A 15,012-nucleotide genomic window follows, 5' to 3' on the forward strand; every position below is an offset into this window, starting at 1 on the left:
ACTAATGTCTGAAGTTGATTGTTTGCATAAATATTAAACAATGTTATATAAAAATTAGCTCTCCCTGTAAATTTCCCAATATGTTCAATAACTTGAGTGAATTTACAAATGAAGATCCTAAAATATATTTAATTATTGATTTTGAGTATTTGGGTCTTCAGGCACGTGGAAAGCAATTTCCTTCATTAAAAAATTAAAAAATCCCATTAAAGGGAATCTGTCACCCCCGGACAATTTTGATTGATTACTATGGGCATACAGGTATTACACCAGTCTTACCTGTCTGCCTCATAGCTGCTGTGTGTGTATATATAAATATATTTATATATATATATATATATATATATATATATATATATATACAGCTCTAGCAAAAATTAAGAGACCACTGTAAAATGTTCAGTTTGTCTGATTTTTCTCTTTATATTTTTGAGTAAAATGTAAATTGTTCTTTTATTCTATAAACTACTGACAACATGTCTCCGCAGTTCCAAACAATATATTTTGTATTTATTTTCTGAAAAGGAGAAATGGTCAAAATAACAAAAAAATGCATTGCTTGCAGACCTCAAATAATTAGTATACATAATTAGTCCATAAATATTTGGGATAACACATTCATTGATACTAGACAACACAAAGGCCTCTCTAAAGAACCTATGAAGATAGGCCACAAGAATGTTTTGTTAACAAATGCAAATTTTTATTTCAAACCAAAAAACAAGGAAGGAATGTATGAAAAAGGACATTAAAAAAGAAACTTTAGAAGCATGGTCAAGTGAGCTCAACACTGATCTGGAGAAATGGGAGAATGATGTGTCACAGAAAAAATATAAAAAATACCAAAGAGATGTAAGAGATTATGAGGAAAATAAAATTTATAAATGGCAATGGAAGAAAAATAATACAAACACCAATCGACATCGCCAATCATCTCTTAGCTCAGCCTCCTCTGCATCTGACATTAGTACGTTCAGTACTAATCAGGGTCCAAACATGACTACTAGGTTTGGATCTAGAAAAAACGAATCCAAAAAACAAGCTGACATATTCTCCAGAACTCCCAAACCCAGGGATGATAAATTTAAGGTAATTAATCTATCTAACCATTGCTTGTCAGACATTGAACATAGGGTCCTATCTAAGGGATTAACTTTTTCTCCTTCCCAAAACCTAGATCCATTCGTAGCTATCAAAGATCTGCACCTTTTTTCCAGAAAAATGATCTTGCAAAGAATGCATTATAGATCAGATGTGGATAATGTGTTTACTACCACCCAGGAGAAAGAGACACTAGCGGATCTAGAGGCCCTTGAGGAGGAAAACAGCAACGCATTGGTAAGCCATAAATTCCCGATATCGTTATTAGGTAAATCAAAAAAATTCTCTTCTCTCAGCCTTTGTTCTGCGATTGAGGTTTTTACCAAGGTAGTTTCTACTGACATTGAAAAATTATGCAACAACGGATACGGTACCTCAAATTGCAGCAAGGCCGAGAAGGGGGCCATCAATACTCTGGCCAACCTTACCGATGTGGTGTTTAAACCCTCCGATAAGGGGGGTAATATTGTAATTTGGCCTTGCTCGATGTACGAAAAGCAAGCTATGAAATTACTAAATGACAGACAGTGCTACCGCAAGTTGATCAACAGTCCATTACAGTCTTTTCATGATGAATTGATTGAAATTTTAGATGGGGCGTTTAGTCTAGGTATCATCCCAAAAAAATTCCTAGATATGATTAAAAGTATGCACCCAAGACTCCCAACTCTATACTTAATCCCAAAGATTCACAAGGATCCTCTAGATCCACCTGGGAGACCTATTATCTCTGGGTTTGGGAGTCTCTGTGAGACGGTCACCAAGATAATAGATTATTACCTTAAACCTCTTGTCAGCGAATTACCGTCCTATATACAGGACACTAATGCTGCTTTACGAAGGATTGAAGATATATATTTGAGTGAATCGGCAGTTATGGTTACAGCTGACGTAGAAACACTCTACACTTCTATCCGCCACAAGGATGGGCTTCGGGCAGTTCAAATGTTTCTGATTTCTAGCAGTTTGGATCATGATGTTGCAAAACTGCTATTACAATTACTGGAGTATGCCCTAACTCATAACATCTTTATATTTAAGGGTTATACGTACCTACAACTCCAGGGTATGGCAATGGGGGCCAGTTGTGCCCCCTCATATGCCAATTTGTTTCTTGGGGCTTGGGAACGTGACATATTTGTGTGTTCCCCTATACCTCATTCCAGCCTGGTTTCAGGCTGGATGAGGTATATCGATGACATTTGGTTCATCTGGGATGGTCCTTTGAATACTTTAAATGCCTTTATGACCCAGCTCAACGAGAACAATCTAAATATTAAACTGACCTATAAAGTGGGTAGGGAAGTTGAGTTTTTGGACCTTTCCATCAAAGCTGACCAAGATGGCCGTCTTGTGACTAATCTGTACAGAAAGTCTACGGCCACAAATTCATTTTTACATGCAACCTCTTCCCATCCATCTTCAACTATCAGGGGTATTCCCATCGGTCAGTTCCTTCGAGCCAAAAGGATCTGCACTGACCCCAGTGATTTTGATGTTCAGGCCAGAGATTTGGCCGATCGTTTTCAGGAAAGGGGCTATAGTAAAAAAAGTATTAAAAGAGGGTATCAAAGGGCTATAAAGAAACCCAGACAGGAGTTACTATATGGACAAACCAATAGAACCAAAAATAGTGACTCCTTGCAGGCCAGACTAATCACAACCTACCACAATAAATGGCAGCAATTTAAAGATGTCATTAATAAGCACTGGCAGATTCTGTTCACAGACCCTATACTAAAGAAATTTCTACCTACTAAGCCATTAATAACAGCTAGAAGATCCAAAAATTTGGCTGATACTCTGGTCCACAGTTTTTACAACCCCACTGATCCTGATAAGAATACTAAAATTAGTCCCAATGCTGGTTTTCATCCCTGTGGGCTATGTAAGGCCTGCGCAAATACCATCAAAACAACAACTTTTGTTAATTTTGACGGCTCTAAAAGATATGACATTAGAAAGTATATTAATTGTTCCACCAAAGGAGTAATCTACCATGCTACTTGCCCTTGTGGCAAGATTTATATTGGGCTCACAACCCGAGAACTCAAAGTCCAGATTAGAGAACATTGTAGAGATATCGAGAAGGCCAAAATAATAGAGGATGTAACAACGCTCAAAACATTACCCCGTCATTTCAAAATGTACCACAAATGTAGCGCAGTTGGCCTAAAAATAAGGGGTATTGACTCTGTCTCTATGGGTTTCCGTGGTGGTGACCTGGGACGTCTCCTAGCACAAATTGAAAGCCGCTGGATTTATAGATTAGGCACCATGGCCCCACAGGGCCTAAACGAAAATTTAGGCTTCGGTTCATTTTTATAATTCGCTTCTATTTCATATATTCTTCTATATTTCTGTGTGTCTCCTACCTGATACTGTTTTATGGGTATGGGTTTGCGTTTTTAATATAATGGTTTTAACTGTAGTTATTAATTTACTGTATGTCTATTTTTATAGTTTTCCAGCCTTACAGCTCTTAATTTTGGTGTAACTACCCTGTTCCAGTATGCTAGTGGAATGGACTCTCACTCGTACGTCGAATACACAGCAGTATGACTGTATAAAGACTACTGGATACTTTGGGCTATCACCCTGACTTGCTGTATAACAGAGGTTATTCACCCCCCACCCTTGGCGGTATGGATTCACGTTGTAAATACAGCAGATGGTGTTACAAAATTCAACTTTACACGTTGGGCTACTATTTTAATATGTTGTGCTTTATATGTCTTTTTACCCCACCGTTAATATGTAAATGCACTCTAAGGTGTTTGTGCATTATAGTGTTTTTACCCCACTGTTAATATGAATGTGCACTTTATTTAATATTGTATTTATGTCACCACCGCTGTATTGCACTATACTGATGATTGTTCACTTTTTCCTGTTTATACCAATACGGCCAATCACCACTATTTTTTCAGCACATCCCAGTATTAAATATGCTCTGTCACTTTATTATCACCAGTGGTACGCATGCGCCTTTGCTCCGTGAGTGGATCATTCTGCTGGTGATATAGACCATATCTGTGACCCGCCTGACACCGTCGGGTTTGTGCGCAGATCTGGCCGCCATCGGCAGTGGAATTGGTCCATCAACTCGCGGCGCCGACAGCGCATGCGTCAATTACACTGGCTCAATTGGCTTCAATTATGGCTATCACAAATATTATGTGAATAGTAATGAAAATAATTGTTTAAATATTTATTACATCTGGTTACACACTTCTACACTATATTGGCTGCTTCATTTACACTAAGTTCGGTCACTTCCGGGTCGGCACTAAGCACGCTCTATTAAAAAGTGTATTCCATGTGCAATATTATTGCATTACAAAGTAAATGTCTGTCTGAACGGATATAAATCTGTATTTACGTAATTTGATCAAGTAGCCCTATCTGTATGAATGTTTTCTTCAGCCTCTGCCCCACGTGTAACAACTTCCGTCATAGTATGGGGGCTCGTAACATTCAGACACTCTGATTGGCTGGAGCTCATATAAAACACTCCCATTCCCTCTAATACTACACGCCCCCAGAAGAAGAAATACTCATCGAAACGCGCGTCGGGGTACACAGGTCCGGCGTCTCCCATTCTGGTAATTATACTATTAATCCCAGTACTATTGGTGTGCAATTCTATGCAAGACTTTGTTCTGCTTGCTACAAAATCATTGTTATCTTCGCATGTAGGCTTTCTCTGCTGCAGCACTTCCTGATATTATACTTACACCCTAGAGGCAAGGAGGCAGCATTAAATACCGTAACTAACATTGATGTTTATATCTGGCCCTTCTAGTACTGGAGATACATTAGTGGCCAAGTACATCTATCAGTACATCACAGGAAATCAGCTGCGGGTATAGATATATAACAATACAAGCACCGTGCACTGTAACTTGTTATGCCGTTGTATATAAACCAATAGCCACTAGGTGGCATACGTGAAGCATAGAATTGCACCATAGTGGGATTCAGTTTTCTTAGGGATTATGCACCGGACTTTTGTTAGATTGGAGGCATTTTTTAACCATATAATTCTGTATATATGAATATGATACTTTTGTTTTTTGGTTTGAAATAAAAATTTGCATTTGTTAACAAAACATTCTTGTGGCCTATCTTCATAGGTTCTTTAGAGAGGCCTTTGTGTTGTCCAGACCTCAAATAATGCATAAAAACCAAGTTCATAATCATTTAGAAACAACAATACTAATATTTTACCTCAGGAAGAGTTCAGAAATCAATATTTTGTGGAATAACCATGATTTTTGATCACAGCTTTCATGCGTCTTGGCAGCTTTCCACCAGTCTTTCACACTGCTTTTGGGTGACCTTATGCCACTCCAGGTACAAAAATGTCAGCAGTTCTTTGTTTGATGGCTTGTGACTATCCATCTTTCTCTTCATTATATTCCAGAGGTTTTCAGTGGGGTTCAGGTCTGGAGATTGGGCTGCCCATGACAGGGCTTTGATGTGGTGGTCCTTCATCCACACCTTGATTGACCTAGCTGTGTGGCATGGGCATTGTCCTGCTGGAAATACAGTCCTCAGAGTTGGGGAACATTGCCTGAGCAGAAGGAATCAACTGGTTTTCCAGGATAACCTTGTATGCGGCTTGATTCACACGTCCTTCGCAAAGATTAACCTGCCCAATTCCAACCTTGCTGAAGCCTCCCCAGATCAACACCTGCTTGTCTAATGGTTAGACGGAGACCTGGAGAGGTGTACAAGCCACTGTGTTTTGCATTCACTGTGAAATTTGGTGGAGGATTGGTGATGATCTGGGGATGCTTCAGCAAGGCTGGAATTGGGCAGATTGTTCTTTGTGAAGGACGTATGAATCAGACCAGACCTGACCCCAATGAAAACCTCTAGAATGTAATCAAGAGGAAGATGGATAGTCACAAGCCATCAAACAAAGAAGAACTGCTTACATTTTTGTACCAGGAGTGGCATAAGGTCACCCAAAAGCAGTGTGAAAGACTGGTGGAAAGCTGCCAAGACGCATGAAATCTGGGATTAAAAATCATGGTTATTCCACAAAATATTGATTTATGAACTCTTCCTGAGTTAAGTAATATTTGGAAGACACCGCACACTCTAGTTGCTGCTTATGCAAATGGTGCAAATTTATTAGACAAAACTTTACAATAGTAACACATGGGAGCAATATACAAATTTAGGATAAGCGACCACAGTAGTAACATTGACGTTTCGACTCTCCCGAGCCTTAATCATAACATCCCTAAAAAACAAAAAACATGACAAGGTTAAATATAAACAAGAAAAATATACATACGGTATATACAGCATCCGTGCATAATGTAACAACGAACATTACGCCAAAGTACAAAGGAATGGAAAGCAACCATCAAGTCTTCCACGCACCAAGGATGCACCGAAGTGAATAAAATTCCTAAAGTTATGTCAGACGTGGATACCATAGGTGGTTTAAAGATCAAGGAGGTTTGAGTTCGAGAGGAGATGAGGAGAGAGACAGTAGGCACTCGTTACCTTGGTATAACAATGATAAATAAGCATAGCGAATCCCTCGCTATAGGTGGTGCTGCAAAGGATTGACAGGGGTTAAAAATGAGCATAGTATGCAGGTAAGGAATAATAAGGATAGAAGGCAATGAAAGGAAGGTCCCAGGTTAAATACTCAGTAGATGGTAAGGCGGTATATGGCCAAACGTGGCTTGCTGCCCTGTGTGTTGGCCCTATATTGAATCAATAGTAAGAATTAACCATACTCTACATCTGGAAACATGGTGAGTAAAAGTTATGACAGGGACTGTCCGGAAAGTAAAAAAAGGGGGGGGGGGGGGGTTGTGAAGGGAGGCCTGAAAAAAGGGATCACAATGACTACGTGAGATTGAATTATCTTCCTGAGTTAAAACATTAGTATCGTTGTTTCGAAATGATTCTGAACTTGTTTTTTTTTTGCATTATTTGAGGTCTGCAAGCAATGCATTTTTTGTTATTTTGACCATTTCTCATTTTCAGAAAATAAATACAAAATTTATTGATTGGAACTTCAGAGACATGTTGTCAGTAGTTTATGGAATAAAAGAACAATTAACATTTTACTAAAAAATATACCTATAAGGATACAGTTGTGGCCAAAAGTATTCACACCCCTGCAATTCTGTCAGATAATACTCAGTTTCTTCCTGAAAATGATTGCAAACACAAATTCTTTGGTATTATTATCTTCATTTAATTTGTCTTAAATGAAAAAACACAAAAAGAATTGTCCTAAAGCCAAATTGGATATAATTCCACACCAAACATAAAAAAGGGGTGGACAAAAGTATTGGCACTGTTCGAAAAATCCTGTGATGCTCCTGTAATTAGTGTAATTAACAGCACCTGTAACTTACCTGTGGCACCTAACAGGTGTTGGCAATAACTAAATCACACTTGCAGCCAGTTGACATGGATTAAAGTTGACTCAACCTCTGTCCTGTGCCCTTGTGTGCACCACATGGAGCATGGAGAAAAGAAAGAAGACTAAAGAACTGTCTGAGGACTTGAGAAACCAAATTGTGAGGAAGCATGAGCAATCTCAAGGCTACAAGTCCATCTCCAAAGACCTGAGTGTTCCTGTGTCTACCGTGTGCAGTGTCATCAAGAAGTGTAAAGCCCATGGCACTGTGGCTAACCTCCCTAGATGTGGACGGAAAAGAAAAATTGACAAGAGATTTCAACGCAAGATTGTGTGGATGTTGGATAAAGAATCTCGACTAACATCCAAACAAGTTCAAGCTGCTCTGCAGTCCGAGGGTACAACAGTGTCAACTAGGGTTGAGCGACTTTCATTTTTTTAAGATCGAGTCGGGTTTTGGGAAACCCGATTTTGTCCAGAGTCGAGTCGAGTGCAGTCGGCCGATTGTCGCCAAAAGTCGGGGATCGACCGAAACACGAAACCCAATGCAAGTCAATGGGGAAGCATAGTCGGCAGTGAGTGGAGGCCAGGAAAACACCTACAGAGCCCATTTTAATGCCAAAAACATCCATTCTTGTTTCTGAAGCTTGTCAATCTTAATTAACTTTATAATAATAGTTGGGCATAGGAAATTGGGGGTCATTTGGCAAAAGTTGTGGGGGGTAGGGCTGGTTCAAGCCTTTAGTGGGCTCAGGAAACGTGGACTACGTCACGGCGGTGGAGCAGGGAGAGGTAAGTATTTCAACGTTGCAAGTGCTGTGATCCTGAGCAAGCAGGGGGGGCCCACTCGTTCGCATTGGCACTGGCACAGGGCCCCTCAAAGTACGGCGGTGTGTTTGCATGGCGGGGGCGCCTCCCACCAGCAGCGACACTTTTGCGTACTCTGAGAGGCCCTGTGCCAGTGACGTCGCCAACGAGTATGCCCCCCCACCTGATGAAGGAACCTGCACTTTCATCTGCACCTTCCTCTTTGTCCCTGTGTAAGGTGGTATAACATGCGGGAAGGGGAACCTTACTTTCAGCAGGGTCAGATTCTGGCTGTGTAGAGTGCAAGGGGAATGTAGTGGTCTAGGTCAATGTACCAGCAGACTCATCTAGCAGTGGCTGGGAAATGGGCAGGATGAGGAGGAAACAGATATAGGGCCAAAGAATAAAGTAGGCTAAATGCAGTTCAAAATTGGTAACAGGACTAACCAGGCAGCATTGCTTTGTTCAGTGGAGTAGCAAACCCAAGAGCAGCAGACACTGTTTCAAGGGCCCAATCACACTAGTAGGCCAATTGCAGTTTAATATCTGCTACTATAGGCCAAAAGCCTAAAGACTGAAGCTCAGCTTTATACAGTGGAGGACAACACCAGGGAGCGGCAGACACCGTTAGTAGGCCCTAACCACCAATATTTAAAAAAACAGCACTTAATGAGAGCCAGAAGGTTGAAGTTCAGCTTTATTCAGTTGAGGACAAACACCAGGGAGGGGCAGACACCGTTAGTAGGCCGTAACCAAAGTTGAAGGCCAAATGCAGTTTAATATCTGATACTATAGGCCGAAAGCCAGAAGGTTTAAGCTCAGATTTATTCACTTGAGGTCAACACCAGGGAGCGGCAGACACCGTTAGTAGGCCGTAACCACCAAGTTTTTAAAAAAACAGCACTTAATGAGAGCCAGAAGGTTGAAGATCAGCTTTATTCAGTTGAGGACAAACACCAGGGAGGGGCAGACACCGTCAGTAGGCCGTAACCAAAGTTGAAGGCCAAATGCAGTTTAATATCTGATACTATAGGCCGAAAGCCAGAAGGTGGAAGCTCAGCTTTATTCAGTTGAGGGCAAACACCAGGGAGGGGCAGACACCGTTAGTAGGCCGTAACCACCAATTTTTAAAAACACAGCACTTAATGAGAGCCAGAAGGTTGAAGCTCAGCTGTCATGTTCTCAATGGCAAGAGAACATAGCATCAGCATATATGGGAACTAGCTCTTGGAAGATGGGAACTGAGCTGACCATGAACTAAACCTAACACACAACTAGCAGTGGCCGGGTAGCATGCCTACGTTGATTCTAGATGCCCAGCACCAGCCGGAGGACTAAATAATGCTAGCAGAGGGAAATATTAGTCCTAGCTCACCTCTAGAGAAATACCCCGAAAGGAGACAGAGGCCCCCCACATGTATTGGCGGTGAATCAAGATGAAATAACAAATGTAGTATGAAAATAGGTTTAGCAAATTTGAGGTCCACTTACTACATAGCAGAAGACAGAAAGGGCACTTTCATGGTCAGCTGAAAACCCTATCAAAACACCATCCAGAAATTACTTTAAAACTCTGGCATTAACTCATAACACCAGAGTGGCAATTCCTGTTCACAAGAGCTTTCCAGACACAGTAACGAAACTACAGCTGTGAACTGGAACAAAATGCAAAAACAAACATGGACAAGAGTCCAACTTATCTAGTAGTTGTCTAGGAGCAGGAACAAGCACAGAGAGGCTTCTGATAACATTGTTGACCGGCAAGCAACTAACAGAGCAGCAAGGTTATATAGCGACTCCCACATCTTGATGGGAACAGGTGAACAGAGAAGATGAAAACACCAGTTCAATTCCACCAGTAGCCACCGGGGAAGCCCAGAATCCAAATTCACAACAGTACCCCCCCCTCAAGGAGGGGGCACCGAACCCTCACCAGAACCACCAGGGCGATCAGGATGGGCCCTATGAAAGGCACGAACCAGATCAGAGGCATGAACATCAGATGCATTAACCCAAGAATTATCCTCCTGGCCGTATCCCTTCCACTTGACCAGATACTGGAGTCTCCGTCTGGAAACACGAGAGTCCAAGATTTTCTCCACAACGTACTCCAACTCACCCTCAACCAACACCGGAGCAGGAGGCTCAACGGAAGGCACAACCGGTACCTCATACCTGCGCAATAATGACCGATGAAAAACGTTATGAATAGAAAAGGATGCAGGGAGGTCCAAACGGAAGGAAACAGGGTTAAGAATCTCCAATATCTTATACGGGCCGATGAACCGAGGCTTAAACTTAGGAGAAGAGACCCTCATAGGGACAAAACGAGAAGACAACCACACCAAATCCCCAACACAAAGCCGAGGACCAACACGACGGTGGCGGTTGGCAAAAAGCTGAGTCTTCTCCTGGGACAACCTCAAATTGTCCACCACCTGCCCCCAGATCTGATGCAATCTCTCCACCACAGCATCCACTCCAGGACAATCCGAAGATTCCACCTGACCAGAGGAAAATCGAGGATGAAACCCCGAATTACAGAAAAACGGGGACACCAAAGTGGCAGAGCTGGCCCGATTATTGAGAGCGAACTCTGCCAATGGCAAAAAAGCAACCCAATCATCCTGGTCAGCAGACACAAAACACCTCAGATATGTCTCCAGGGTCTGATTAGTCCGCTCGGTCTGGCCATTCGTCTGAGGATGGAAAGCGGACGAAAAAGACAAATCTATGCCCATCCTAGCACAGAATGCCCGCCAAAATCTAGACACGAATTGGGTCCCTCTGTCAGAAATGATATTCACAGGAATACCATGCAAACGAACAACATTTTGAAAAAACAGAGGAACCAACTCGGAAGAAGAAGGCAACTTGGGCAGAGGAACCAAATGGACCATCTTAGAGAAACGGTCACACACCACCCAGATGACAGACATCTTCTGAGAAACAGGCAGATCTGAAATAAAATCCATCGAGATGTGCGTCCAAGGCCTCTTAGGAATAGGCAAGGGCAACAATAATCCACTAGCCCGAGAGCAACAAGGCTTGGCCCGAGCACAAACGTCACAAGACTGCACAAAGCCTCGCACATCTCGTGACAGGGAAGGCCACCAGAAGGACCTTGTCACCAAATCCCTGGTACCAAAAATGCCAGGATGACCTGCCAACGCAGAAGAATGAACCTCAGAGATGACTCTACTGGTCCAATCATCAGGAACAAACAGTTTATCAGGTGGGCAACGATCAGGTCTATCCGCCTGAAACTCCTGCAAGGCCCGCCGCAGGTCTGGAGAAACGGCTGACAATACCACTCCATCCTTAAGGATACCTGTGGGCTCAGAGTTACCAGGCGAGTCAGGCTCAAAACTCCTAGAAAGGGCATCCGCCTTAACATTCTTAGAACCCGGTAGGTATGACACCACAAAATTAAACCGAGAGAAAAATAATGACCAGCGCGCCTGTCTAGGATTCAGGCGCCTGGCGGTCTCAAGATAAATCAAGTTTTTGTGGTCAGTCAATACCACCACCTGATGTCTGGCCCCCTCAAGCCAATGGCGCCACTCCTCAAAAGCCCACTTCATGGCCAAAAGCTCCCGATTCCCAACATCATAATTCCGCTCAGCGGGCGAAAATTTACGGGAAAAGAAGGCACAAGGCCTCATCACGGAGCAGTCAGAACTTTTCTGCGACAAAACTGCCCCAGCTCCGATCTCAGAAGCGTCGACCTCAACCTGAAAAGGTAGAGCAACATCAGGCTGACGCAACACAGGGGCAGAGGAAAAACGGCGCTTAAGCTCCCGAAAGGCCTCCACAGCGTCAGGGGACCAATCAGCAACATCAGCACCCTTCTTAGTCAAATCGGTCAATGGCTTAGCAATATCCGAAAAACCAGCAATAAATCGACGATAAAAGTTAGCAAAGCCCAAAAATTTCTGAAGACTCTTAAGAGAAGAGGGCTGCGTCCAATCACAAATAGCTTGAACCTTGACAGGATCCATTTCAATGGAAGAGGGAGAAAAAATATATCCCAAAAAGGAAATCCTCTGTACCCCAAAAACACACTTAGAACCCTTCACACACAAAGAATTAGACCGCAAAACCTGGAAAACCCTCCTGACTTGCTGGACATGAGAGTCCCAGTCATCCGAAAAAATCAGAATATCATCCAGATACACAATCATAAATTTATCCAAATAATCGCGAAAAATATCATGCATAAAGGACTGGAAAACTGACGGAGCACTTGAAAGACCAAAAGGCATCACTAAATACTCAAAGTGGCCCTCGGGCGTATTAAATGCGGTTTTCCACTCATCCCCCTGCCTGATTCGCACCAAATTATACGCCCCACGAAGGTCAATCTTAGAGAACCACTTGGCCCCCTTTATGCGAGCAAACAAATCAGTCAGCAACGGCAATGGGTATTGATATTTTACAGTGATTTTATTCAAAAGCCGATAATCGATACATGGTCTCAAAGAGCCGTCTTTTTTTGAAACAAAGAAAAAACCGGCTCCTAAAGGAGATGACGATGGACGAATATGTCCCTTTTCCAAGGACTCCTTTATATATTCTCGCATCGCAGCATGTTCAGGCACAGACAGATTAAATAAACGACCCTTTGGGTATTTACTACCCGGGATTAAATCTATGGCACAATCGCACTCTCGGTGCGGAGGTAACGAACCAAGCTTGGATTCTTCAAAGACGTCACGATAGTCAGACAGGAACTCAGGAATTTCAGAGGGAATGGATGATGAAATGGAAACCACAGGTACATCCCCATGAGCCCCCTTACATCCCCAGCTCAACACAGACATAGCTCTCCAGTCGAGGACTGGGTTGTGAGATTGCAGCCAAGGCAATCCTAGCACCAAATCATCATGTAGATTATACAGCACCAGAAAGCGAATAATCTCCTGGTGATCCGGATTAATACGCATAGTTACTTGTGTCCAGTATTGTGGTTTATTATTAGCCAATGGGGTGGAGTCAATCCCCTTCAGAGGAATAAGAGTCTCCAAAGGCTCTAAATCATACCCACAGCGTTTGGCAAAGGACCAATCCATAAGACTCAAAGCGGCGCCAGAGTCGACATAGGCGTCCGTGGTAATAGATGACAAAGAGCAAATCAGGGTCACAGATAGAATAAACTTAGACGGTAAGGTGCAAATGGAAACAGATTTATCAAGCTTTTTAGTGCGCTTAGAGCATGCTGATATAACATGAGTAGAATCACCACAATAGAAACACAACCCATTTTTCCGTCTAAAATTCTGCCGCTCGCTTCGGGACAGAATTCTATCACACTGCATACTCTCTGGCGACTTCTCAGTGGACACCGCCAGATGGTGCACTGGTTTGCGCTCCCGCAAACGCCTATCGATCTGAATAGCCATTGTCATGGACTCATTCAGACCCGCAGGCACAGGGAACCCCACCATAACATCCTTAATGGCATCAGAGAGACCCTCTCTGAAAGTCGCCGCCAGGGCGCACTCATTCCACTGAGTAAGCACAGACCATTTACGGAATCTTTGACAGTAAATTTCCGCTTCATCTTGCCCCTGAGATAGGGACATCAAAGTTTTTTCTGCCTGAAGCTCCAAATGAGGTTCGTCATAAAGCAACCCCAAGGCCAGAAAAAACGCATCCACATTGAGCAACGCAGGATCCCCTGGTGTCAATGAAAAAGCCCAGTCTTGAGGGTCGCCCCGGAGCAAGGAAATCACAATCCTGACCTGCTGTGCAGGGTCTCCGGCAGAGCGAAATTTCAGGGACAAAAATAATTTGCAATTATTTCGAAAATTCTGAAACCCAGATCTATTCCCCGAGAAAAATTCCGGCAAAGGAATTCTCGGCTCAGATATAGGTGCATGACAAACAAAGTCTTGCAAATTTTGTACCTTCGTGGCGAGATTATTCAAACCTGCAGTTACACTCTGAAGATCCATTACAAACAGGTGGACACAGAGCCATTCAAAGAAGGAGAGAAAAAAAAAAAAAAAAAAAAAATTCTCAGCAGACTTCTTATTTCTCTCCTTTCTCAGCCAAGGATTTTAACCCTTTAGTGGGCCGGTCAAACTGTCATGTTCTCAATGGCAAGAGAACATAGCATCAGCATATATGGGAACTAGCTCTTGGAAGATGGGAACTGAGCTGACCATGAACTAAACCTAACACACAACTAGCAGTGGCCGGGTAGCATGCCTACGTTGATTCTAGATGCCCAGCACCAGCCGGAGGACTAAATAATGCTAGCAGAGGGAAATATTAGTCCTAGCTCACCTCTAGAGAAATACCCCGAAAGGAGACAGAGGCCCCCCACATGTATTGGCGGTGAATCAAGATGAAATAACAAATGTAGTATGAAAATAGGTTTAGCAAATTTGAGGTCCACTTACTACATAGCAGAAGACAGAAAGGGCACTTTCATGGTCAGCTGAAAACCCTATCAAAACACCATCCAGAAATTACTTTAAAACTCTGGCATTAACTCATAACACCAGAGTGGCAATTCCTGTTCACAAGAGCTTTCCAGACACAGTAACGAAACTACAGCTGTGAACTGGAACAAAATGCAAAAACAAACATGGACAAGAGTCCAACTTATCTAGTAGTTGTCTAGGAGCAGGAACAAGCACAGAGAGGCTTCTGATAACATTGTTGACCGGCAAGCAACTAACAGAGCAGCAAGGTTATAT

The 15,012-nt window shown here is 42.7% G+C and overlaps 1 protein-coding gene; it reads right to left on the reverse strand.

The window, feature by feature from the left end:
• Positions 1–15,012, reverse strand: part of LOC143793520 (uncharacterized) — a 349,323-nt gene that overhangs the window by 91,909 nt on the left and 242,402 nt on the right.

This window comes from Ranitomeya variabilis, chromosome 1 (assembly GCF_051348905.1).
Source record: "Ranitomeya variabilis isolate aRanVar5 chromosome 1, aRanVar5.hap1, whole genome shotgun sequence".
NCBI lineage: Eukaryota > Metazoa > Chordata > Amphibia > Anura > Dendrobatidae > Ranitomeya > Ranitomeya variabilis.